This window comes from Eptatretus burgeri, chromosome 6 (genome assembly GCF_056783735.1).
Source record: "Eptatretus burgeri isolate ZD-2024b chromosome 6, Ebu_testis_v1, whole genome shotgun sequence".
Lineage (NCBI taxonomy): Eukaryota > Metazoa > Chordata > Myxini > Myxiniformes > Myxinidae > Eptatretus > Eptatretus burgeri.
In genome coordinates, this window is record NC_140966.1 from 30,775,420 (window position 1) to 30,800,972 (window position 25,553).

Consider the following 25,553-nt stretch of genomic DNA (forward strand, 5'->3'; position numbering starts at 1 on the left):
CCCTTGACTCTCTAGAGCAGGGGTCTCCAACCTGCGGCCCGCGGGCCACATGCGGCCCCTTCGACGGATTTATGCGGCCCGTGGTGCCATATTAAGTTTACATTACAAAGCGGCCCGCGATACTGCCAATTTGTCGGGGTCAATGATCAAAGCGTTCTGTAATTTTTGTTTTGATTTTGATTCATATTAGACACATGTGTTTTTAACACGATTATTCATTTATCATATTCGTTGGCAAGAAAAATATATTCAGCACTATTTTTTGTTTAAATTTCCGCATATTAATTATATATTTTTTTTCTTCAGAATTTAGCGTCCTTTTTTTGGGTGCGGCCCTCCGCCCCTCACCACTTTGGTTTTGTGGCTCTCCGCCCAAAAAGGTTGGAGACCCCTGCTCTTGAGCTTGAAACCACTTGGACATTTTTACATGCTTGAGAGATCATATCATTTCGACCAGGCGTACACCAAACAAACATCTGTAGTCTTCTTGCAAAACACAGATTACTTTTTCAACAAGTAATGTGCAAACTCGACCCACCCAGAGGGTTGGTACTCTTCTTGTGTATCAAAAGCATCCTTGCAAGGACAGCACTGCAGCAATGCCAACTTACAGGAACTGAACTATGGAATGATTTTGTCATCTCCATGTAGGACAACTGTAATTGCTGTATTATACAAATCCCTCTTATTATCCCCATGCTTTTTTTTTTAAAGGGGACAATGGAATTGGTTATCCTGTCCGTCACGCTATCTCCTCCTATAGGGTTGGGCAGAAATTTACCAAACTTAGTATGATCACGACATGGCACGAAGGTGCAGGAGCAGTATCATTTTTGGCCCCGCCCCCTGGGGTGGGGTCAAAAGGTCAAATACCAAACAACTCAATTTCAGGCACATTTTAAAACATTTTTCAATGAAACTTTGTACATACAATCAACAAAGGGGGACACATGAAATATGTAACGATTTTTTTGCTTTGACGACCGATTCATGCCCCAGAGTGGGGGCTTAGGGTCGCAGACGTCAAAATGGAGGGGGGGGGAATTTAACTCAAAATTTGATATTGGATCAATCCTGGTGAAACTTTATAACATCTTTACCGCTGCCACCGAAGGTGGATGGAGGTTATGTTTTCACCCCTGTCTGTTTTTTATGTGTCGCATATCTCAAAAGTTATGGATGCATTCGGACGGAATTTGGTGGACAGGTTTGGTGCAGGACAAGTAAGAATTGATGATATTTTGGTGAAGATCTGGATCTGGATCGGAGAATTTTTTTAATTTTCAAAAGTGCTTCTTCACCATTGAGAGATAGGGCCAAAACGATACACAGTATTGCATGATTTTTAAAAAGTTGTCGACAAATTATGACAAAACGATATGGAAGAGTTAGTTAGGTGACAAAAACAAGCCGAGTCGATTTTGGTTCGGGTCTGGATCCAGATCCGGCCTATTAGTGGTATACAAAACATAAACTATTCAAACCTTGTGGAGGTATGCGCACCACCGAGTGCGTTCTATTTCAACTTTGCTTTAGGTGGGGAACATGGGGATTTGTTATGGCGTGCCATCGACTTCGCTCTAATTTTCCTAATTTTTTTTAGATTTTCATTCAATTTCTTTTTTGTCAGTTCCGAAGGAAGTGACGAATAAAATGGGGGTCCATGCCCGCCCGCTCGCCCGTCCACAATCTTTCGATCATTATTCTGCAACCTGTGGACAGAATGACTTGAAACTCGGAGGGATGATACTTGGGGAGATGCCGCAGAACCTCCCGCAATAAAATTTCAGATTTGTCACCAATTGACTTAGTTAATTAGTCTAATCAATTCATCTTCAAAGTCCTAAAACTCGTAGACTATTCATAGTTTTTGCTTCTGGTTTGGTATAATGGTCCTATGGAACAATGTCTACAACTTGCCTGAGCGTTTTTTCCGAATTTTGTCCAGGAGGAAAGATAATTAGTCTTAATGAGTTTGGTCTTCATTCGGGCCGGAATAAAAACAATGAATGTTAATGAATATATACAATATCGATGAAGTCGGAAATGACCAGGGCCCACGGGACGTATGTTTTTTAATGTACCTTTCAATGTAACAGAAGAGCAAATTGGTTAACAAATCCTAACTTCCAGGATTATATTATTTAAAGGTCAATGGCAAGTGATGTAATATTGGAGTTCAGTAAGTGTTCAGTCAATCTGATCGGTGTCTAAACTTTATCCTCCTCTTTATTTTTTAGGACAACTCCCACATTTAAAAAAACCCCTTCAAATGCCAATTTTACATAATCACCATTAATGTAGGATTACAAAAAAAAGGAAAATAAATGTAGGGGTTACAACCCCTCTCCCCATACTCCACCAATCCCAACACTTGGTGATCAACTTAATTGTTCATTCTCATGACTGCAAACACATTATTGGTTCAAGTTGACATACGAGGAAAAACTCAACTGACACTTTATACTCAGGCTGTCCTCTACCAAAACTACCCACCCTCCGACCTAAACTACCCACAATCACCCCCCCCCCCGAACTAAAATATGCTCCAATCCCCCACTTCCCTACCTAAACTACCCACCATCCATCCACCCCCCGACCCAAACTACCCACCTTCCCACCCCAACCTAAACTATTCACAACCTCCACGACCTAGACTCCACACCCTCCCCTCTTCCCCCCCCCCCACCCCCGACCTAGATTCATGACCTTCCAACCTCCCGACCTATACTCACCACACTATCACACTCCCTCCACCCCCTGATCAAAACTACCCACTCTCCCACCATCCAGCCCCCCAAGCTAAACTTGCCAACCTCTCACCCCAACCTAAACTACTCAACTTCCCACCCTGACCGAGACTCACCACCTTACCAGCATCCCATCCCCCCCTCCACCAACCTAAACTCATGATCCTCAAACCCTCCAAGCTAAACTCACCACACTCCCATTACCACTCCATACCCCCACCCCCGATCAAAACTCACAAACCTGCCATCTACCCCCCCCCCCCACCAAAAGTCACCACGTTACAACCAACCCCAACTAAAACTACACACCTCACACACCAATCTCAAGTACCCACAATATTACCCCCACCCCCGACATAAACTACCCTCCCACCACACCTTCCCCCAACCTAAACGCGCCCCCCTGATGGAAACTACACACAATCCCACCCATCCCCAAACTAAACTACCCACTTTCCCAACACACCACCAAACTAAACTAAACTACCCATCCTCCCAACCCCTCAAACCAAACTACCCACTCGGCAACCTCACAGAAACTACCCACCCTCCCAAACTAAACTGCCCACCCTCCCAAACCCAAACTACCCACCCACCCAAACCCAAACTACCCACCCTCCCAAACTAAACTACCCACCCACCCACACCCAAGCTTCCCACCCCCTCACCCTAACATAAACTACCCACAATTCCAACCTCCCTGACTTAGACTTTTCACCCTCCCACCAGTCTCGACCTGATCTCCCCACCCTTCAATACCCCCTTCCCTTGCCCAAGCTAAACTCACCTCCCTCCCAGCCCCCTCGACCTAAACACATGGCCCTCCAACCCCTGACTTAAACTCACCACACTCCCAACCCCCCATCCCCTAAACTCACCACAATACCACCCACCCCCTGACCTGAACTACCCACCCTCATACCCCCCAGGACATAAACTACACACAATCCCACTACTCGCTGACTTACGCCACCCACCATACCACCACGCACCCCACCCCCAACCTAAACTTCCCACCCTACCACCACGCACCCCACCCCCAACCTAAACTTCCCACCCTACCACCACGCACCCTGCCCCAACCTAAACTTCCCACCCAGCACCACGCACCCCACCCCCAACCTAAACTTCCCACCCTACCACCACGCACCCCGCCCCAACCTAAACTTCCCACCCTACCACCACACACCCTGCCTCAACCTAAACTTCCCACCCTACCACCACGCACCCTGCCCCAACCTAAACTTCCCACCCAGCACCACGCACCCCACCCCCAACCTCAACTTTCCACCTTACCACCACGCACCCCGCCCCAACCTAAACTTCCCACCCTACCACCACGCACCCCACCCCCAACCTCAACTTCCCACCTTACCACCACGCACCCCGCCCAACCTAAATTTCCCACCCTACCACCACGCACCTCGACCTAAACTGCTCACGGACGTAAATTACCCACCCCGACGTAAACTCATGACCCTCCAACCGCCTGACCTAAACTCACCACCTCCCAACCCCCCATCGCGAACTAAAGTCACTAACCTCCAACCCACCAAATTACCACCCATCCCCCAAAGTAAACTACCCATCCTTCCATCTCTTGGACCTAAACTACACACAATCCCACCACCCCACCGCCAGTCCTGGCCAACCTAAGCTACCAACCCTACCACCATGCCCCAGACCTAAACTCTCAAATCTACCACCATGCTCACAACCTAAACTACCCACCCTCTCACCCCCGACCTAAACTACGCAAGGACCTAAACTACCCACCCCAACCTAAACTCACCACACTCCCACCCCACCCCACCCCCACCGACCTAAACTACTCACCCTCCAACCCCGCCCTGACCCACGTCCACCACCACCACCCCCTCGACCTAAACTCACCACCTACCCATGCCGACCTCTTCATGCCCCACCCCCCACGTCCACCACCAACCCCCGACCTAAACTCACCACCCACCCATGCCGACCTCTTCATGCCCCACCCCCCACCACCACCCCCGACCTAAACTCACCACCCACCCATGCCGACCTCTTCATGCCCCACCCCCCACGTCCACCACCACCCCCCCGACCTAAACTCACCACCCACCCATGCCGACCTCTTCATGCCCCACCCCCTTCCCCAACCTAACATAATATTAACCTCCCCACAACTTAATCTTCCAGCCCTCCCTGCCTAACCTGTCCACCTTAACCTCCCAATCCTCCCCCACACCCCCATTTAACTTCCACAACCTAACCCGAACCCTACCCCCCCAATCGCCATCAATCATCCTCCCTAAAACAAACAAACAAACACAAATGGACATTCACTCACACCTTCCCAAGATGACCTCAAGATCCAACAGCCCTCCACTCCACACCCTCTCCCCCACCTCCTCCCACCACAACCCTCAGCCCAAAGCTTTGTGGCCTCACAATTCCATGTGATATCCACCCCCCCCCCCCCATTTTCTCCCCCTCCCGTCTTTTTCTGATCTTTGTTTCCGTTTCATTCGGTTTTGTTTCCGCTTGTCCTTGTCACCGTTTATCTCTCGATTTTTCCCCTCTCCCTTCATTCGTCCCTTTTTATCCGTATCTCTCTCTCTTGTCCCTCCATTTAAGTCTTCCTCTATCGTGCCACCTCTCCATCCTCTCGGACCGTGTTTTCCACCTCATTCCTCCCCCCAAACCCTCTCACCTCTTCGTGTACGACCTTTCTGTCACCGTACACGGCGGAAGAGACGCGGAAACACGGCGACACGGGCTCGGAGCGGGCGTCGCCTCTGCAGCTTCAGTGGGAGCGCGATGGCCGCGGAGGGAACGTGCGAGAGAGAGAGAGAGACAGAGAGAGAGACAGAGAGAGAAAAGTGCTGGTGTCGCCCTCTGCCGTGTGGACGTCATCTTGGCTCCTCGTCAGAAAAACGTCCAAGTCAATAATCATTTCTCTCTGATCTGAGTACATCGATGAATTCGTCGTGTGGTGATTTCATATCAAAGCCAAACAAGCCCTGTTCGCAAATCACCGAGAGGTTTACTCAACATTCCAGTCCGAATGGAAATCCAGGCTCGTCAGAGTTAAACGACAAAAAAGGATTGAAACACACACTCGTCATGTGAAACTGAACGACCGAATGCAGATTCGGTTTGGAGCAACAGTCGACGAAACATCACCGGTTGGTCCGGTGGACAACGTGAGGTGACGGTCAAGCACAACCTTGAAGGCCTCTGCACTGGCAAAGGGATAGCAATACTGGACCAGCATTTAAATCAAGCGAGCTGGGAGACTCTCCAGGGAGGACAAAATGGAGAGGGAAAGAGTGGAATCAGGTGGGAAGCTTGGAATGAGGCATTTTGACGAGGAATGGATTCCCTGGATGAAGGAAGATGTGACTTTTTTGGGGGGCCTGGAGCGGTGGGTGGGAAAAATCTGGGAAGGTGCAAAGAACAATGTTCAACCGGCAGGGAACTGGTGAGCCTGCTGATCTGTCTGCAGTGAGAGACCCTGTGTCTCAGGTTATTGATGGGAATTACCAATGATACCCAAAGTTTTGGTTTCCACGACTTCCAGGAGTGCGAGGATGCCGGACCCAAAGGGAAAGACTAATACACCATTGAGCTATACCCAAATGTTGTGTGTCAAAACACACACACACACACACACACACACACACACACACACACACACACACACACACACACACACACACACACACACACACACACACACACACACACACACACACACACACACACCTACCTGGTGTTTTCTCAGTGGTTAGGGTGGCGGCTTGGAATCCTAGGGTCCTGAGTTCAAGCCCCGTCGGCCGCTGAATTAACACACCAGGGGGTTGACTCAGCCTGTCATCCTTCCGAGGTCGGCGAAATGAGTACCAGTTCCAGCGTGTGAACTGGTAGAGGGGCACTGCATCAGCGACACAGTTGCGCCTCAAGAAATGATGACCACCCCGCCCCCCCCCCACACACACACATACACACACACACACACACGTACACACGCACACACAAACGCACGCACACACACACACACACACACGTACACACACACACACACACACACACACGTACACACACGTACACACACATACACGTACACACACATACACGTACACACACATACACGTACACACACGTACACACACGTACACACACGTACACACACGTACACACACACACACACACGTGTACACACACACACACACACACACACACACACACACACACACACACACACACACACCTCTTTTACTCATGTTTGTGGTGTATTGGCATATTTTTTGATGATGCGGGAGATATCTTTATTAAAATCAGTGGAGGAAATATACACCATGTCTGATATTATTTGGGTCTTTCATGTCTCCGACGATGCCTTTATCTCCCGGCATGCATCATTCCCCATGACAAAAAACCGGAAACAAAAAAAAAACCGGAAACAAAAAAAAAACCAGAAGCAAAAAAAAAATCGAAGCAAAATGGTCAAAGCCAACGACACGGATTCACAATTGGCAGGGTATTGTGTTGTTTTTGTTGTTTCCTATTCTCTCATGTGCACACGTCAAGTAATATTCACAAGATAGAAATAAAACACAGTCGTGTTTATACACCGCACAGCGTTTAACAACAACTGGAAGCAAAAGGTCAGATCCAACAACACGGATTCGAAATAGCCAGGGGTATTGTGTTGTTGTTGTTGTTGTTTACCTATTCTCTCACGTGTACGCGTTAAGTATAAAGCTCACTGCGTTCGCTATAATGTTGAGGTAATATTAATTTTTTTACATGAGATCCTGTTCAAGGCGGTGAAGTTGTTGTGAGGGAAATGTTGAGGTATAATGTTGAGGTAATATTTATTTTTTTCAGATGAGATCCTGTTCTAGGCGGTGTAGTTGTCGTTGTGAAGGTAATGTTGAGGATTTTTTTTTTCAGGTGAGAGCCTGTTCTTGGCGGTGTAGTTGTTGTTGTGAAGGGAATGTTGAGGTAATATTTATTTTTTTCAGATGAGATCCTGTTCTAGGCGGTGTAATTGTCGTTGTGAAGGTAATGTTGAGGATTTTTTTTTCCAGGTGAGATCCTGTTCTAGGCAGTGTAGTTGTTGTTGTGAAGGTAATGTTGAGGATTTTTTTTTCAGGTGAGATCCTGTTCTACGCGGTGTAGTTGTTGTTGTGAAGGTAATGTTGAGGTTGTGGTGTTTTAGCATAGAGCGTTGTGGGTGTGATGAAATAAAGGATGAAGTGACGCGCGATCACGTGTCGCGCAGCTCGCACACGGGACAGATAAAACCGAGATGCCGCGCGGTCGGTGGGATTGTCCCTGGGGCAATGTCATTTATGGCGGTGGTTCACTTGGTGCTCGTTGAATGGTGAGAATTGAGAGTATACCGGACTCCGTGCTTATGCTGGCCAATTGCTGATATATTTTGCAGTGATCGACTGCACATGTATTCCTCGCTGTACATGCATTCCTTTTGTGTCTGTAGAGACGGCTTCAATCAAGTGAAATAAAGCCTTATACTCCGAAGGTCTTTCGCATTCACTTCAATTTATTTCACTTGATCCCTTCGGCTGCCTCAACCGACTATGGACAAGATCTACAAGCCGGAGAGGTTCGATGCGGACCCCAACGCTACTGACTCGGAAATGAAGTGGTCCCATTGGTACCGCTCCTTCTCACACTATCCGACCATCATTGAAGAGGCAGCCGACAAACTGGCCGAACTTGTAAACCATGTCTCGCCAAGTGTATTCAGGCTCTTCTCGGAGTGTGACACCTATGACGCAGCGATCGACGTGCTGCGGGCGCTCTACGTGAAGCGCAAGAACGAGGTGTACACAAGACATCTTCTCAACACACGCAGGTAAGAAGCCGGTGACACAATCGATCAGTTCCTGCAAACTCTGAGGCAGTTGGGCAAAGACTGCAATTTCCGGGCTGTAACCGCCGAGGAACATCGAGATGAAGCGACCCGAGAGGCGTTCATCCAGGGGCTCAGGTCAGCCCCCATTCGGCAACGCTTACTGGAAAAAGCACAACCCAATCTTGAAACGGTAGCTGACCAGGCCCGAGCTATGGACGCGGCTCAGCAGCAATCTGAATCATATGGGACACCGGTGTTGCTAATGAACGCTGCTACAGCGGAAACTCAAGGAACCCCCCCAGGGCACCTCCGACACTGAGGATGGAGATAAACCCGAGGAATCGGATACCCAGACCTCGTCAAAAGCCTCAGTAACTACTTCGGTTGGTAAATGTTTCTTTTGTGGGTATAAAAGACACCCCCATAACAAATGCTCCGCCAGGGATGCCACATGCATGAACTGTGACAAGAAAGGGAATTATGCCAGGGTATGCAAATCTACTCTTAGAAGAAATAAACCCACTTCTGCGGCTTTCTACTCACAAAAGAAAGTAACAGCAGCTTCACCGGGGAATCTATCCAAAGTTATCATCAACGTACGAATTAACGGGCATATGGCCAAGGCGCTGATCGATACCGGTAGCTCTAAAAGTTTCGTCAACAGCTCACTAGTGAAAGGCAGGAAATGGAAGATCCACCCGACAGACAATACGGTATGCATGGCCTCCACATCACTACAGTCCCGCGTACGAGGGTACTGCAATGTTGAGTTGGACGTAAAAGGGTACACGCATCGGGATGTAAGGGTACTGGTGCTTTGTGATTTATGCGCAGATGTAATTTTGGGTCATAAAGTCCTCAAGCAGCACACGAGCGTCAAAATACCCTTTGGAGGAAACAAACCTCATCTAATTCTAAATGCTCTGACCACCGCAGAGGTATCGTCCCCCCTGCTGTTTGCTAACTTGTCGCCGGACTGAAAACCGATAGCGATCAAATCGCTTTTTTTGTCAGGTCAGGTTCGATCTGTGACCTGCTAGAGGTACCATGTAAACCTGTACTAACCTGTTCCATGGTCGGGTTGTCGGCGACTAAACAGTCTCCCCCACCAGGTTTTCTGGTGAGGAGGGTGTTTGGATATGGACACCCAGCAGGATTAAAAAACAAAACCTGTCAAAGGGCAGAGGAGCTCCTTGTGAGCCAACGGCCATCCATATTTAGTGCCCAACTGTGTCTGCAGACGTCCTTCTGCAGTTGGGTCACTTCTTATTAGGAGGTTGGTGGCAGCATTTGCACTCCGGCCACCGTAAAACCCTTCATTCCACAAAACGCAAAAACGCAAAAAAATCTGAAAACCCACTCCGTGGGAGTACCTCCTGTGCAGCTTCCCTTCGCAGGGCAGCTCACCGGATGATGGGATTGGGGCAAAGCCTTCGGGACCCCCAATCTTTGATGATAGGAGGGAAACCACGGAATAACATCCCTGGGTCAGATTGCGGGAGAGTGTGTCGGAGTGGTGCTGAGGTATCGTCCACCAGATGGCGGTCTCCTTGGGTTAACCTGAGGCGGTCCCTTCGGGTGGGTACCTGGAATGTCCTATCCCGAAGAGAGGATGATCACCTGTCTCTGTTATCATCTGAGCTCAAGCGTTTGGACATCGGGATTGCAGCTCTCTCTGAGGTTCGGAGACCGAATTGCGGCGAGATAATGGTGGGTGGTTACACCTACTATTGGTCTGATCGCTCTGATGGTTACCATAACCAATGAGTTGCTGTAGCTGTGTCCAATAAGCTGACCCCAATGATAATTGAGGTAACACCGGTCAACGAGCGTATCCTGAGATTAAGGATTCGTCACTCCTTAGGTGTCATTTCCCTGGTCTCTGTTTATGCTCCGACTGAGGCGAGTGATCTCACCGTGAAGGATGCATTCTACGCCACGCTCGAGTCTGTGGTTGATCAGTGCCCCAGACGAGATACACTTCCAGTCTTGGGGGATTTCAATGCATTGACTGGAACTGATAGGGATGGTTATGAGGTGTGTGTTGGTCCCCATGGGTCAGGAACTATGAACCAGAATAGCACTAAGTTCCTTGACTTTGCAAGAAGTCATGGACTTAGGGTGGCTGGTTCATAGTTTCAGCGCCCACAAGCTCATCGCTTGACTTGGTATTCCAACGCTGGCGGTGTGGCAAAGGAGATTGACCATGTCCTCATTGACGGTCGTTGGAGGATGATCCAGAACTGCAGGGTCTACCGGAGTGCTCAGTTCCTCAATACTGACCACAGGCTTGTTGTAGCAACTCTAAAGCTGCACCTTAAATCCTGGAGAATGGTACCATCCCAGCCTAGGTTGGATGTTGGCAAGCTCATGGATGAGAGAGTAGCTGAGGAGTTTGCGAACAGGCTGAGCAGACACTTGGGGGGGTCTGGGTGCTTTGGGGGGTCCTGAAGAGTTGTGGAGCGCCTTCAAGACCACCATCCTTGATGTTGCCGGTGGATGTCTTGGAACTCACTGCAGGGCAAAGAAGAATTTTGTCTCTCAAGGGACACTTGATACCATTGATCAGAGTCGCAGGGCCAGGCTGAATGGCAGAGCTCAGCTGTTCAGGGAGCTGAGGCGTAAAACTGTACGTGCACTGAGGGTGAACAAAGAGGCCTATGTGTGAGGAATCTGTGAGGGGGTAGAGCATCACCTGTGGACAGGTGATTCTCGTCCCGCTTACAGGGGAATTCGCGCATTGCGTTCATCCAAGCCCATCCCTCGGAGCACTGCAGTTAGAGCAGAGAGTGGTAGGCTCTTGACAGAGGAGTTTGAAGTGAAGGCCCGCTGGGCCGGTTACTTTGAGCGGTTGTACCAGGCTGATCCCACAGCTGTCGAGTTGGACGTCAAGGGTGTTACAATCCCTGTTGCTGACCCTCGAATCAACTGTGGTCCGCCTTCGCTTGTGGAAACACGGGCTGTGGTGAACCAGTTGAAACGGGGCAAAGCTCCAGAGATCTGTGGCATCCATGCTGAACTTCTCAAGGCTGGTGGAAATGCTGCACTCGTGTCGTTGCATGCAGTTTTGTGCTCTGCCTGGAACACACGCTTCGTCCCAACTGACTGGAAGAGGGGCCTTGTTGGCCCTCTCTGGAAAGGGAAGGGTGATCGCCAAGACTACAACTACCGAGGGGTGACGCTGCTCTCAGTGCCGGGCAAGGTCTTTGCTCGGATAATTCTTGATAAGATTCGCCACCATCTGCTTGAGCACCAGCGTAAAGAGCAGTCAGGCTTTACACCAAAGAGGTCAACGATTGACTGTATCCTTGCCCTTCGTGTCCTCACCGAACACAGACAAGAGTTTCGGCAGGGGCTGCTTGCAGCCTATGTTGATCTCTCCAAAGCATTCGATTCAGTGAATCGGGATGTCCTCTGGAGGATTCTTGGTCTTCGTGGGGTGCCACCAAAACTGATCGATCTGATGTCTGAACTCTACTCTGGTACTGAGAATGCTGTGAAGTGTGGTGGTACCATCTCTGACTTATTTCCAGTTATTACTGGAGTTCGTCAGGGATGTGTACTGGCCCCCACACTTTTCAGCACTTGTATGGACTGGATTTTAGGGAGGATGTCGGAGAGATCAAGTTGCGGTGCATCGTTTGGGAATGTCAAGATCTCGGACCTTGATTTTGCAGATGATGCAGTCATCTTTGCGGAGACTTTAGACATCCTTTTGGGGGCCCTCGAGGTGCTGAATGAGGAGTCAGAGCCACTGGGATTACGGGTTTCTTGGGTCAAAACTAAGATTCAGGCTTTCGGTGACATCTTGGATGCTGTTGTCCTGTCTGTGTCTGTTTGTGGTGAGGATGTTGAGGTCGTGGAGAGATTCACTTACCTTGGCAGTGATATTAATGTCTTTGCTGGCTGCGAGTCAGAGGTCAATAGACGTCTGGGTCGGGCCTGGGGAGTCATGGATTCACTGGATCATGGGGTGTGGCGCTGCCGGTACCTGTGCGGGAGGACGAAAGTCCGAGTCTTCAGGTCCTTGATACTTCCAGTCTTGCTCTATGGATGCGAGACTTGGACTCTGACCAAGGATCTGAGACGGAGACTTAATTCCTTTGGTACCAGGTCTCTTCGGAGAATCCTTGGCTATCGCTGGTCGGATTTTGTGTCCAACGAGCGGTTGCTGAGAGAGACTCGGATGAGATTTGTTACCTGCATAGTTCGTGAACGTCAGTTGCGACTGTATGGACATGTGGCCCGTTTTCCTGACGCTGATCCTGCTCACCAGATTCTCTCAGCGAGGGAGTCTCATGAGTGGAGGAGGCCAGTGGGCCGACCACATGCCTCGTGGTTGCAGCAGGTTGACCATCATCTCAAGGAGATGGGGATGGGCCTGGTATCTGCCTGGGGGATGGCCAGACGGAGGCCCCTGGAGTACCGGCGGAAAGTGGACGCAGCGACGCGCTGTTCTGGCACATGCTCCCATACCTGACCTGACCTGATCAAATCGCGACGATATACCACCGCCGATATGAACTTCATCACTTCTGAGACCAAGCGATTACTGGAAGAAGGTATTATAGAACCGAGCGATTCGCCATGGCGCGCGCAGGTATTGGTGACCACCAACCAGAACCATAAGAAACTAATGGTTGTCGATTACTCTCAAACGGTCAATCGCTTCACCAACCTCGATTCCTACCCTTTGCCGCGCATAGACGAGATGGTCGAACGCATGGCCAACTACAAAATATTCAGCACCATCGATTTGCGAAGCGCCTATCATCAAATTCCCATTCGAGAGGAAGACAAACCTTACACCGCGTTCGAGGCAGGTAGACGCCTCTATCAATTTCAGAGGATCCAGTTCGGTGTCACTCATGGAGTAGCTTGCTTCCAACGAGTTATGGACGACATCATCTCGGATGAAAACCTCAAAGACACTTTTGTTTACGTGGACAATGTCACGGTGTGTGGTAAGGATCGGGGGGAACATGATACGAATCTGGACAGATTCTTGAGCATTGCTAGAAAATATAATCTGACTCTCAACTTCGACAAATGCGTATTCTCGGCAAAGTCAATTGTTCTTCTCGGCTACACAATAGCCGACGGCACGATTAAGCCCGATCCTGAAAGATTGCGCCCACTCCGTGAGCTACCCCCACCTCATGACCTGCAGACATTGCGTCGAGTGATTGGGATGTTCTCGTACTACGCTAGATGGATTCCCCAATACTCTGAGAAAATACATCCCCTGGTGCATTGCAAAAACTTCCCACCAGATGCCGCTGTTGTAAAAGCTTTCCACAGCCTCAAAGATGATATCAGAAATTCCGTGGTATTATCGATCGACAGCACGGTGCCGTTTGTGGTGGAAACGGACGCTTCCGATCATGCGATCGCCGCGACGCTCAATCAGTTGGGACGACCCGTCGCGTTCTTCTCGAGAACTCTCTCTGGAAGCGAGCAGAGACACTCGGCGAGAGAGAAGGAAGCGTACGCTATTGTCGAAGCCCTACGTAAATGGAGACATTATTTACTGGGCAACCACTTCACACTCGTCACGGACCAGCTATCCGTTGCCTTCATGTTTGATGGGAAAAATAACGGGAAGATTAAGAACGAGAAAATAATGAGACGGCGGATAGATCTATCTTGTTATAGTTACGACATTGTTTTTCGGCCCGGGAGGGAAAACCCTGCTGCAGACACCTTCTCTCGGGTCTACTGTTCGGCGACAACTGGTCAGGCTTTCTGGTCACAACTGGTCACAAGACCTTCATGTGTCTCTGTGCCACCCAGAGGTAACCAGAATGGCACATTTTGTGCGCAGACAAAACCTTCCCTATTCTATCGAAGATATTAAACAAATGAGTGCTTCATGCCCTGTTTGTGCTGAACTAAAACCCAGATTCTATGGCGCCGCTTCTGGCAGGTTGATCAAGGCCACTTCACCCTTCGAGAGACTAAATATCGACTTCAAAGGGCCCCTGCCGACTGAGACAGACAACAGATACATACTCACTGTTGTTGATGAATACTCAAGGTTCCCATTTGCATTCCCGTGCTCGGATATGACCTCGGGCACTGTCGTGAAATGTCTCTCTGACCTCTTTGCCATGTTTGGGAAACCTTCGTACATACATTCAGACAGAGGACCGGGTTTCATGTCGGCCGGGCTAAAACAGTTCCTATTTGAGCACGGCATAGCAACTAGTCAAACGACGGGTTACAACCCACAGGGTAATGGGCAGGTGGAACGGTATAATGGAGTCATTTGGAAAGCCGTAACCCTGGCGCTGAAATTGAGAGGACTGAGGCCCGAGTGGTGGGAGGTTACCCTTCCCGATGCCCTGAATTCCATACGCTCTTTGCTCTGTACGTCCATCAATGCTACTCTGCACGAACGAATGTTTACTCACCAACGACGATATACTGGTGGCCAATTGGTGCCCAACTGGCTAACCTATCTGGGAACAGTGTTCATGAAGCGTCCGATACGACAAAGCAAGTATGAACCAATGGTGGAGAAGGTCGAACTCATCGATGCTAATCCTGAGTATGCTCATGTTAGACTTCCTGATGGTAGGGAGACCACTGTGTTGGTTCGCCATCTGGCTCCCGCAGGTACTCCTCCATCTGGTACTCCTCCCTCTGACATTCCCTCCCCAGGTGTTTCCCCCTCAGGAACTCCTCCACCCGAGAATGGTGGCGACGGAGCTACCGCGTTCCACCCGAGAGCGATCGAGGAGTCATCCCCGGCATGAGTCAAGGCTCCCCAAGAGGATCGGAAGCCTCCCTCAAGTGAAACCACCATTTACTCCTGGAGAGGTCGACGGATAAAACCCCCTCGATGACTCAATCTGTAAAGGGGATTATCGGCATCCCTCGATGGCACCTTACCATGCTTCTATAACTCAAAATAATCCTCACTGCCTGAAATGTATGCTTCTGTAGTTTAAATAGTTCGCACTGCTTGAAATGTATGCTCCTATAGCTTTGAAGTAATCATGGTGCGTTAGTTGAGCCTCTAGTTACGTTTTAAAGATGGGGAGAATGTGATGAAATAAAGGATGAAGTGACGCGGATCACGTGTCGCGCAGCTCGCACACGAGACAGATAAAACCGAGATGCCGCGCGGTCGGTGGGATTGTCCCTGGGGCAATGTCATTTACGGCGGTGGTTCACTTGGTGCTCGTTGAATGGTGAGAATTGAGAGTATACCAGACTCCGTGCTTATGCTGGCTAATTGCTGATATATTTTGCGGTGATCGACTGCACATGTATTCTTTACTGCACATGTATTCCTTTTGTGTCTGTAGAGACGGCTTCAATCAAGTGAAATAAAGCCTTATACTCCGAAGGTCTTTCTCTCGCATTCACTTCAGTGGGGGCATGGAGGGGTTGTGATAGTAGTCACGTATCTGCAATGCATATAGCTGTTCGCGCCCGCTCGAGGCTCGCAGTTGTGTACATCCGGACACGCAATAAACAGAGTTCCGGCAACCCTCACGACTCTCCGTGCCTCACAAATCCCTGGACATTACATTGGCGACGAGCATGTTTCGGATCGACGCATGCAGAGTGCCTGTTTTCCTCGGCATTGACTTTGAGTCGTTGCAGGAGCAATTGGATTGGCGGGCGCACAGAGCGCCAGGAGAATCAGCGCAGCTCGCGTGGTAAGAGTTCGATCACCTGGCAAGGAGCCCAGGGAAGCGCATCGCGAGTTTCGCCGAGCGGGTGAGGCATCTCGCCGTCACCTGCAAATTCGCGTTGAGTGAACGGCAGGCCAGGCTCAAAGATCGTTTTATTTCTGGTTTGCAAGAGTCGCAAATGGTTTCTGCAATTCCACGGCTAAAGGACGAGGACATTACATTAGACTCAGAAATGGCGTCGGCCGTCGAGCAGACTCTGACAGATGTCCGAGCCCTCACTGGCCAGAGCATGACAGGTGATCCGGAGGTCCGCGCGATGTACCAAGCGCCCACAACCGCACGCACAGTCTTCGGTGCGGGCTGTGGCCAGGTGTTGCAACGCGGCCAGTCGGATGGCGATCCGAACACTCAGGGACATCTGCAGCCGGTACGAGGCAACCCCAGCGACACGGGGCGAGACCTGCGACCGGTAAGAGGGGTTGTGCATGGCATACACTTTTTACGTCCCGGGTCGAGACCTACAGCCGGTACGAGGTTTTATGGATGGAACGCTGATCATGTTTCAAGTTGATACTGGGGCCACGGTGTTGATCATAGGCGAACAGACCGCTCGTGAACTCCGCGGTCTTCACCTGGTCAGGGTGACCCTCTCGCTGTGCACGTACACCGGCGAAGCGGTTACGCCACTTGCTATGGCAGACGTCTCGGTGACCTACCAAGGTCAAAGCGCCCTGCTCTTGCTGTTTGTGGTACGAGGGGAGGGGCCGGCGCTTTTGGGCCGAGACTGGCTGACTAGCCTCAGGCTAGACTGGACAGCGCCAGTCATTCACCTTGGGCGTCCCGTGCCGAGCCGATTAGAGAGTCGGTGGGAGGAGGTGCCTCTTTCGGAGTTCGTACGTCCAGGTGCGCCTGTGTCTCCTTCGGGCCCCGTACCTCCGTTTGGGCCCGGGCCTCCCTTGAGACCCGAGGGCGAGGTCCCAGTGGCAGGGGCCGCGGCGATACCACATTGGTGTCCGTTCATTGCTTCCTGCGACTACGATATACGGTTCCGGAGCAACGGGGAGCATGACAGCTGCGACGGGCTCTCGTGCTTGCATGGCGCAGAGGGTCCACCTTCGTCTGGATCAACCAACCGGGTTGATGTGTTGGCACTGTGCCAAGTCCAAAGCGGGCTGGTCACCGCCAAGCGGGTCGCGGTGGAGTCGGCTCATGATACAGTGCACGCCATGCCGTTCAGGCGATTTCAACGGGGGATTGGAGCGAACCGGTCACATTCAAGAAGTTCGCGGAACGCGACCATCGACGGTGTCCTCTTCGACGTTCAGATGAGGACCTGCACGCAAGTCGCCTCGACGTCGTGACAACCAAGAGGCTTGCTCGCAGCGTGGTTCATGATTTGTTAATTGTTATGTGTTTGATTGGGATCAATGCTTTCTTTGATGTGAAGAACTTGCGGACGATCGTTGCGAATAAAGAGGTCTTCCAGATCCCGGTCTTTGATGACAGTCCGCAGTTCGCTGCACCCTCATGTGTTAGACTTATACTGTGGGAACGCGCTGTACGTAAAGAGAAGTTTGCATCTGTGCAGACGATGTTTCTGCTGTTGTCTGACACTGCTGTGCATCCAGTCAACGCTGATCGTCTGTGTGGACGTGCGTTGAAGTCTCGGCTGGATTTGCCGCGACCTAAGGGGTCGGTGTCAGGGGCGGTGTTGCGCCCGGCGCTGGTGCACGATTTTGGTGTGGGACAGCTGGTAATGACGCCGGATAATTGCCTGGTTCGAGTTGATTGCGGGGAGCCGGGGCAGGATCGCTGTTCAGCGTCACCCCCACCCCTGATATCGCCAAGGTCAGACGTGCCGGGCGCCATGGAGCGCAAGCCTCTGATCTCGCCAAGGTCAGCCGCGCTGGCGCCCGCGGGGCTTGCAGACTCGGGGTGTTTACCTGATTCGGTCCTGTCTGAGGGAGACGAGCCAGCTTGTCGGCCGGGGGCATTTGATGGTGCTGGGGGAGGGTCGCTTGGGGTGTCACCTCGACCTCGCCGGAAGGCGTGTAAGCATGGGCCGCCTGGGGGCGCTTCTGCTGCAGAGTTATACTGTGCTCCCAAACTTCCCTCTTTATATCTTTAACATGGCCATTGTTATTATGGTCTGCAAGCACCATTAACTTCTTCGTGCAACTCAGTACTCATGCACCCAGTCCACTGCATTTGGAATTCAACTCACTCGCACCAACACAGTATATGATGTGATGGAAATAGGAGAGTGTATTATGTGCCAGATTAAAACAACGGCATTATTGTTACAGGTTGTGCGGATGAAGCACGTTTTCTTTTGGGCCATCTCATCTGGGTTTGATTCTCAGCCCGACCCTCACCCCCGGGTTAGATCAAGTGACGTGGTACTTGGAGGGTTTTACATGGTTGATGCCATTTTGTTCCTCTTTGCTTTTTGTGTCGTAGTATTCTTTGCCAATTATGCTTATCATTATAATTGTCATTTTATAATCATACTTTTAGGAGGGAAGAGTGTGGTGTATTGGTGGAGCATATATTGTATGGGCGGAACCCCGAGTCACGGATGGTGGTGGTCACGTGGTTGTGGCCTCATATGTCCCGACTCGCCCGCTAGGGACTTGTAGCACCAGTTAGCAGCATGTGGTATCATTAGTGGTGGCTTGTAGGTCGTGTGCCTGTAGTGTGCATCGAGTGCGTACAAAAGCGGAGTTACGGGCATCCTACGCCCACCCTCTCGCTCGAGGCAATCGAGCGGAGTTGTGTTACCCTCCGACTCGTGTCTGCCTGTTCGCACCTCGGCCACGATACCACAGCTGTCACCGACCTCTTCATAATATTCCACCATTAACCACGCCCACATAGGTCTGATTGGGCAAACGTGTCGAGTGGCCCCGCCCCCATCAGGTTGATTGACGGTCGTAGTCCCGCCCACCCATCCCTTCCCGTTCCTTCACAAAGGAAGGCAGTTTTGCATACTTTTCGTGGAACCCTTTCAAGGTTTTAAAATTACGATAGCAAAGGGATGGTACCAGAATCATTGCCATTGAGAGAGGCAGCTCAGAAATCGGCCATCTGAAGATAATTATTATTATTGTGATGATGATGATGATGATGATTATGATGATGAACGAAAAGATTTTTCCAGTTTTAACTGATCTCCATATGTTGGACACCGTTCCTTCCCAATTCCGTTTCCAGGCGATGCATGACGTCATCGCCGGGTGTTGAAGGAAGGGAGTCCTCTGTTTTCACTCTGTTTGTTACTTACGAAATCTAAAGATTTCGTTAGTATATTGATGACTTCCGTCCTCTGTTTGTGTGTTTGTTTGTTTGTTTGTTTGTTTGTTTGTTTGTTTGTTTGTAGGCACGATAACTCGAGAGCGGAAGAAGCTACCAATGTCAAATTACACCACGTGATTCAGGAGGGTGATGGCTAGTGCTGATTAGATTTTGGTCAAAATCGGTCAAAGGTCAAGGTCACAGTGAGGTCAAACGTTCGATTTTTGATGGTTTGGTACAGAATCATCGTAGAAACTTCTGGTTTGCGTCGCAACCTTCTCCAGAGAGCTTTTATTAAACAAGGTCAGAGGTCAAGTTGACGATTTCGTTCGTACCAGTCTATTACTGCTTGTTTGTTTGTTTGTCGGGGCGATATCTCAGCCATCCTTTGAGCTAGGAAGCTGAAATTTGGGGACAAAAGTGAAGATGTGCTTTGGGGAAAATGTTATTTTTAATTTTTTGATAAATCAATTAATTGATTAATTACTTAATTATTATCGATTTATTAATGAGTTATTTGCTTTATTTCTCATCCTGGCAATATCTCAGGCATCTTTTGGGCGAGGAAGCTGATATTTGGGGACAAAAGTGAAGATGTTCTTTGGGAAAAATGTTGTTTTAAAATTTTTTGATTAATCAATTAATTGATTAATTACTTAATTATTATCGATTTATTAGTTATTTGTTTTATTTCTCATCCTGGCAATATCTCAGGCATCTTTTGAGCTAGGAAGCTGATATTTGGACACGACAGTGAACAAGTGATTTGGCGATAAAGGGTACTTTTGATTTATTTATGCATCAATTAATCTATGAATTATTTTCTTTCTTGCTTGTCCGAGCGATATCTCAGCCATCCTTTGAGCTCGGAAGCTGAAATTTGGGGACAAAAGTGAAGATGTGCTATGGTGAAAAATGTTATCGTCAAGATGAGGTGAAGGCTGATGCGAAGGCTGGGCAGTAGAGGCTGGAGGCTCATGGAGATAACATGAAAGCAGGCCAGACAGAGCTGGAGACCAAGCTTGGGGCTGTAAGCGGCGCTGTGGCATGTGTGCGGTGGGAAATGGTGGTTGGTCAGGTGAGATTGAAGGGTGTAATAAGCAGGTTATAGGGGAGAGTGGATGGCTTAGCAAAAGAAGAAAGGGGATAAAAAGAGAATGTGGGAGGGGGGGGGGGGGGGAAAGGGAAGAAATGATAGGAAATACAGAGAAGATAGAGCATGTAGAAGAGGAAAAATAAATTGTTAACAGCTCAAAAGGAGGTGAAGGATAAATAACAGCAATAATAAAAGTGTGTAAAAAATGAGAAATGAGGAAATGGTGAAGAAAATAGAAGGAATGGGTGAGATAATGGAAGCAAAAAGAAAGGAGTTAGATGAACGGATGAGAGAGGGGGAAGGACAAAGTGGAGAAAGAACTCGTGGGAGCAAAGAGGGCAGTCAAGAAAGCCAAAGAGGAGACAGTAAAAAGAGGCAAAATAAACCACTGAGAGGCAAAAAATGGGGCTGAGATCTCTGGGGATTTGAGATGGTTCTTTCTGAGCACCTGTCATGGTGTACAATGAGAACCACTGAGGGGGGTGGGGGGGGGTAGGGTGTTGCGGGCTGCACCTTGGTGGCTGCACCACTAAGGGCCAACAAGAGCCTGATGAGGTGACCGCCTGGGCATGCAGCTTGGCCGCCTCTCCCTGAAGCTCTGAGACAGCCAGCATGTGGTGACCTGCCATGCTGTGCTGGTTTATGGACGTGGGTCAATCCACATGGACAAGGTATGAATACAACCCAGCAGATAACCACTGGGGCATCTGTGGAACACGATGGAGTTATTGGGAAAGGCCTGGAGAGGCCTGCATGGCCTTCCACAGATTGCCCACTGTCATTTATGAGCTCTTGGTTTGGAAAGAGAGTCCTGGGTTGAATTGGCATGGGTTATATGAGGATATAGGCTGCAGCAGGTGCTGCTAGTATTGAACAGGCTTCCCAATGATGATTGGATTGCAGTTAAATTTACTTCCCCATTGTCATGACTCACCATGCATTGCTATTGTCAGTATGCAGGAGAGTTGGGGAGTTGGTATGGGTGACAGGCAAGAGTGGCCATGAGAGCCAAGCATGTGGATTGGGTTAAAATGTGACATGTGTTGTAAATTAAGAATTGTGTTTTGTTTGAGTGTTGTAATGATTAGCGTGTATGCAGGCCATGGCAGGTTAGGTGTACCATAGCGTGTATTGCAGGTGGTGAAAAGCGGGGGTGGGAGTGACATTTGGGTTTTTGTGGGTAGGGAAGGTGTGGGTGTCCACAGGTACGGATCAGGTTCTGGAGGAGCGGGGACTGCAGCCCCTCCTGAGGTAACTCACCGCTGTGGTGTCTGGAGTTTGGTGGTCCCTCAGAGGAAGGTTTGTTTGGGCGACCAGTGGGTATGGAGGCCCCTGGTGACCTGGGTAGAGGTCAGGAGTTCCTGAGGCCAAGAGGGACTGTGTGTGTGTGTGTGTGTGTGTGTGTGTGTGTGTGTGTGTGTGTGTGTGTGTGTGTGTGTGTGTGTGTGTGTGTGTGTGTGTGTGTGTGTGTGTGTGTGTGTGTGTGTGTGTGTGTGTGTGTGTGTGTGGAGACTCTCTGCAGTGGGACGTACAGCAAGGATGCTGTTTGGCTGCTGGGGGCTGAGAAGTTGAAAGGGCGGGGGGGAAGAAGATGCGAGTCAGCAACTTGTTTTGGACTCCAGGAACCACAGCCTGAAGCACCCCCACAATCTTGGTTGAGCATGACCTCCTTGTTGCCGAGTTGAGGGCCACACCTGCAGTGTATTAAAGATGAAGCTATGGCCTTGAGAGAATGTAATGGTCGTGGTGGGTGTTGTGAATGAGGGAATGTTCCACTTGGTCCCATGCGACTTGACATGTGCTACGGCAGGCAGGTAGCCCGTGAAATTGGATAGGTAGGTTCGAAATTGTGTATTTGGGCTCAACTGACAGCTGGAGCAGGTGACATCCACTGGGGGATGTGGCTAAGTAGTGGGGATTGATTTTGATAAGTTAAATTTTCATTAAGGAAGGCATGTTTGTTGTGTTTTGGAGTCACTCTCTCTCCACCCCAGGACATCGGAACGAGGAGACGAGGGAAGACCATTGTACATAAGAATTGTACATTTTTGATCCCGAGTTCTCTGACCTAAGCTGAATGCCATGACATCCGCCTTCAAGATGGGAACTTGCTATGTTACCCTGATGATGCCCAAATGATGGCGAAACTGGTTGGTGACTGCATTTTCATTCACTTGTGACAGCTTCTGACATACTGTAATTACATTTAACATCATTGTAATTTGTTCTGCGAGATGCTCTCTTCCAGGAGCTACAGACATAGCTCTACATCATGATGGTGATGTCACAGCGTTCGGCTTCGTTCACTTTAAAAACGGGATAATTATGTTCACAAGCATTAATCTTTATAAACAACTGCATGTGGTGGGAAGGAAAAAAATTTGGCTGGTAATTTGGAAAATGCGTTAATACGGCAAAACTCTTGGAAATCAGGTGTTATTTCACAACTCCCTCAGAATGACGGAGCACGAACCACTCGCTCAGGGTGACGGAGCATGAACTACTCGCTCAGGGTGACGGAGCATGAACTACTCGCTCAGGGTGACAGAGCACGAACCACTTACTCAGGCTGACGGAGCATGAACTACTCGCTCAGGGTGACAGAGCACGAACCACTTACTCAGGCTGACGGAGCATGAACTACTCGCTCAGGGTGAAGGAGCACGAACCACTCACTCAGGGTGACGGAGCATGAACTACTCGCTCAGGGTGACAGAGCAAGAACCACTCACTCAGGCTGATGGAGCACCAACCACTCACTCAGGGTGACAGAGCACGAACCACTCACTCAGAATGACGGAGCACGAACTACTCACTCAGGGTGACGGAGCATGAACTACTCGCTCAGGGTGACAGAGCACGAACCACTTACTCAGGCTGACGGAGCATGAACTACTCGCTCAGGGTGAAGGAGCATGAACCACTCACTCAGGGTGACGGAGCATGAACTACTCGCTCAGGGTGACAGAGCAAGAACCACTCACTCAGGCTGATGGAGCATGAACCACTCACTCAGGGTGACGGAGCATGAACTACTCGCTCAGGGTGACAGAGCAAGAACCACTCACTCAGGCTGATGGAGCAGGAACCACTCACTCAGGGTGACGGAGCACGAACCACTCACTCAGAATGACGGAGCACGAACTACTCACTCAGGGTGACGGAGCATGAACTACTCGCTCAGGGTGACAGAGCACGAACCACTTACTCAGGCTGACGGAGCATGAACTACTCGCTCAGGGTGAAGGAGCACGAACTACTCACTCAGGGTGACGGAGCATGAACTACTCGCTCAGGGTGACAGAGCACGAACCACTTACTCAGGCTGACGGAGCATGAACTACTCGCTCAGGGTGAAGGAGCACGAACCACTCACTCAGGGTGACGGAGCATGAACTACTCACTCAGAGTGACAGAGCAAGAACCACTCACTCAGGCTGATGGAGCACGAACCACTCACTCAGGGTGACGGAGCACGAACCACTCACTCAGAATGACGGAGCACGAACTACTCACTCAGGGTGACGGAGCACGAACTACTCGCTCAGGGTGACAGAGCAAGAACCACTCACTCAGGCTGACGGAGCACGAACCACTCACTCAGGGTGACGGAGCACGAACCACTCACTCAGAATGACGGAGCACGAACTACTCACTCAGGGTGAAGGAGCACGAACTACTCACTCAGGGTGAAGGAGCACGAACTACTCACTCAGGGTGAAGGAGCACGAACTACTCACTCAGGGTGACGGAGCACGAACTACTCGCTGAGGGTGAAGGAGCACAAACCACTCGCTCAGGGTGAAGGAGTACGAACCACATGCTCAGGTTGATGGAGCACGAACCACTCGCTCAGGGTGAAGGAGCACGAACTACTCACTCAGGCTGACGGAGCACGAACCACTCACTCAGGGTGAAGGAGCACGAACCACACGCTCAGGGTGACGGAGCACGAACCACTTGCTCAGGGTGAAGGAGTACGAACTACTCACTCAGGGTGAAGGAGTACGAACTACTCACTCAGGGTGACGGAGCACGATCTACTCACTCAGGGTGAAGGAGCACGAACCACTCACTCAGGGTGACGGAGAATGCACCACTCGCTCAGGGTGACCGAGCAGGAACACTCGCTCAGGGTGACTGAGCACAAACCACACACTCAGGGTGACCGAGCAGGAACATTCGCTCAAGGTGACTGAGCACAAACCACACACTCAGGGTGACCGAGCAGGAACATTCGCTCAGGGTGACAGAGCAGGAACACTCGCTCAGGGTGACAGAGCAGGAACACTCGCTCAGGGTGACTGAGCACGAACCACTCGCTCTGAATGACATGGCGCAGCAATTAAATGCATAAGCTGGTTAATTTTGGCATGTTACTAATTTTTTGTTCACTCAATACAATTCTCCAAACAGTAGAAAAAGGTAAGTTTAATGCCTTGGAAATTTCACATTTTCTTGTGTATCTATGGAGAAGGAGGGAACATAGCCAAGCTTGCTTAAAGTAAATTGGTATATCGGCTGAGTAAAAGATTCGTTATTTATTTAAATTATGAGATTTCACTCCAGATCTCCACACTTGTTTCATCAAGATAACATCCGATACTCAAAACCAAAATAATATTTCGATGATAAACTTTAATTAGTCCGTGAGAGTAAATCATGGAAAAATCATCTTACTATAACTAGAAGCACCCGCTCCCTACGGGAGCCATCAAGGGTGTCATGTTATTATATTTATGCCCATTTTACTCCAAGCGGTCCCAGGATGACGCACCCAAAAAATGGTTGCGATCGGTTCAGCCATTTTTGCGGTACCTGGGAACAGACAGACGGACAGACGGTGAATTATTGTAAGATTCTGTATCAGAGACAAATAATTATACAACGTTTCTCTATCT

The 25,553-nt window shown here is 49.8% G+C and overlaps 1 protein-coding gene across 2 annotated transcripts in view; it reads right to left on the reverse strand.

The window, feature by feature from the left end:
* Positions 1–5,634, reverse strand: part of GNG7 (G protein subunit gamma 7) — a 154,529-nt gene extending 148,895 nt beyond the window's left edge. The window contains exon 1 of one of the 2 annotated variants that reach the window (XM_085884458.1): positions 5,443–5,634. The gene's annotated coding sequence lies outside the window, so the exon portion shown is untranslated. The remainder of the gene's footprint in view (positions 1–5,442) is intronic. The other variant, XM_085884459.1, reaches the window with a different exon arrangement.
* Positions 5,635–25,553: the final 19,919 nt, after the last annotated feature.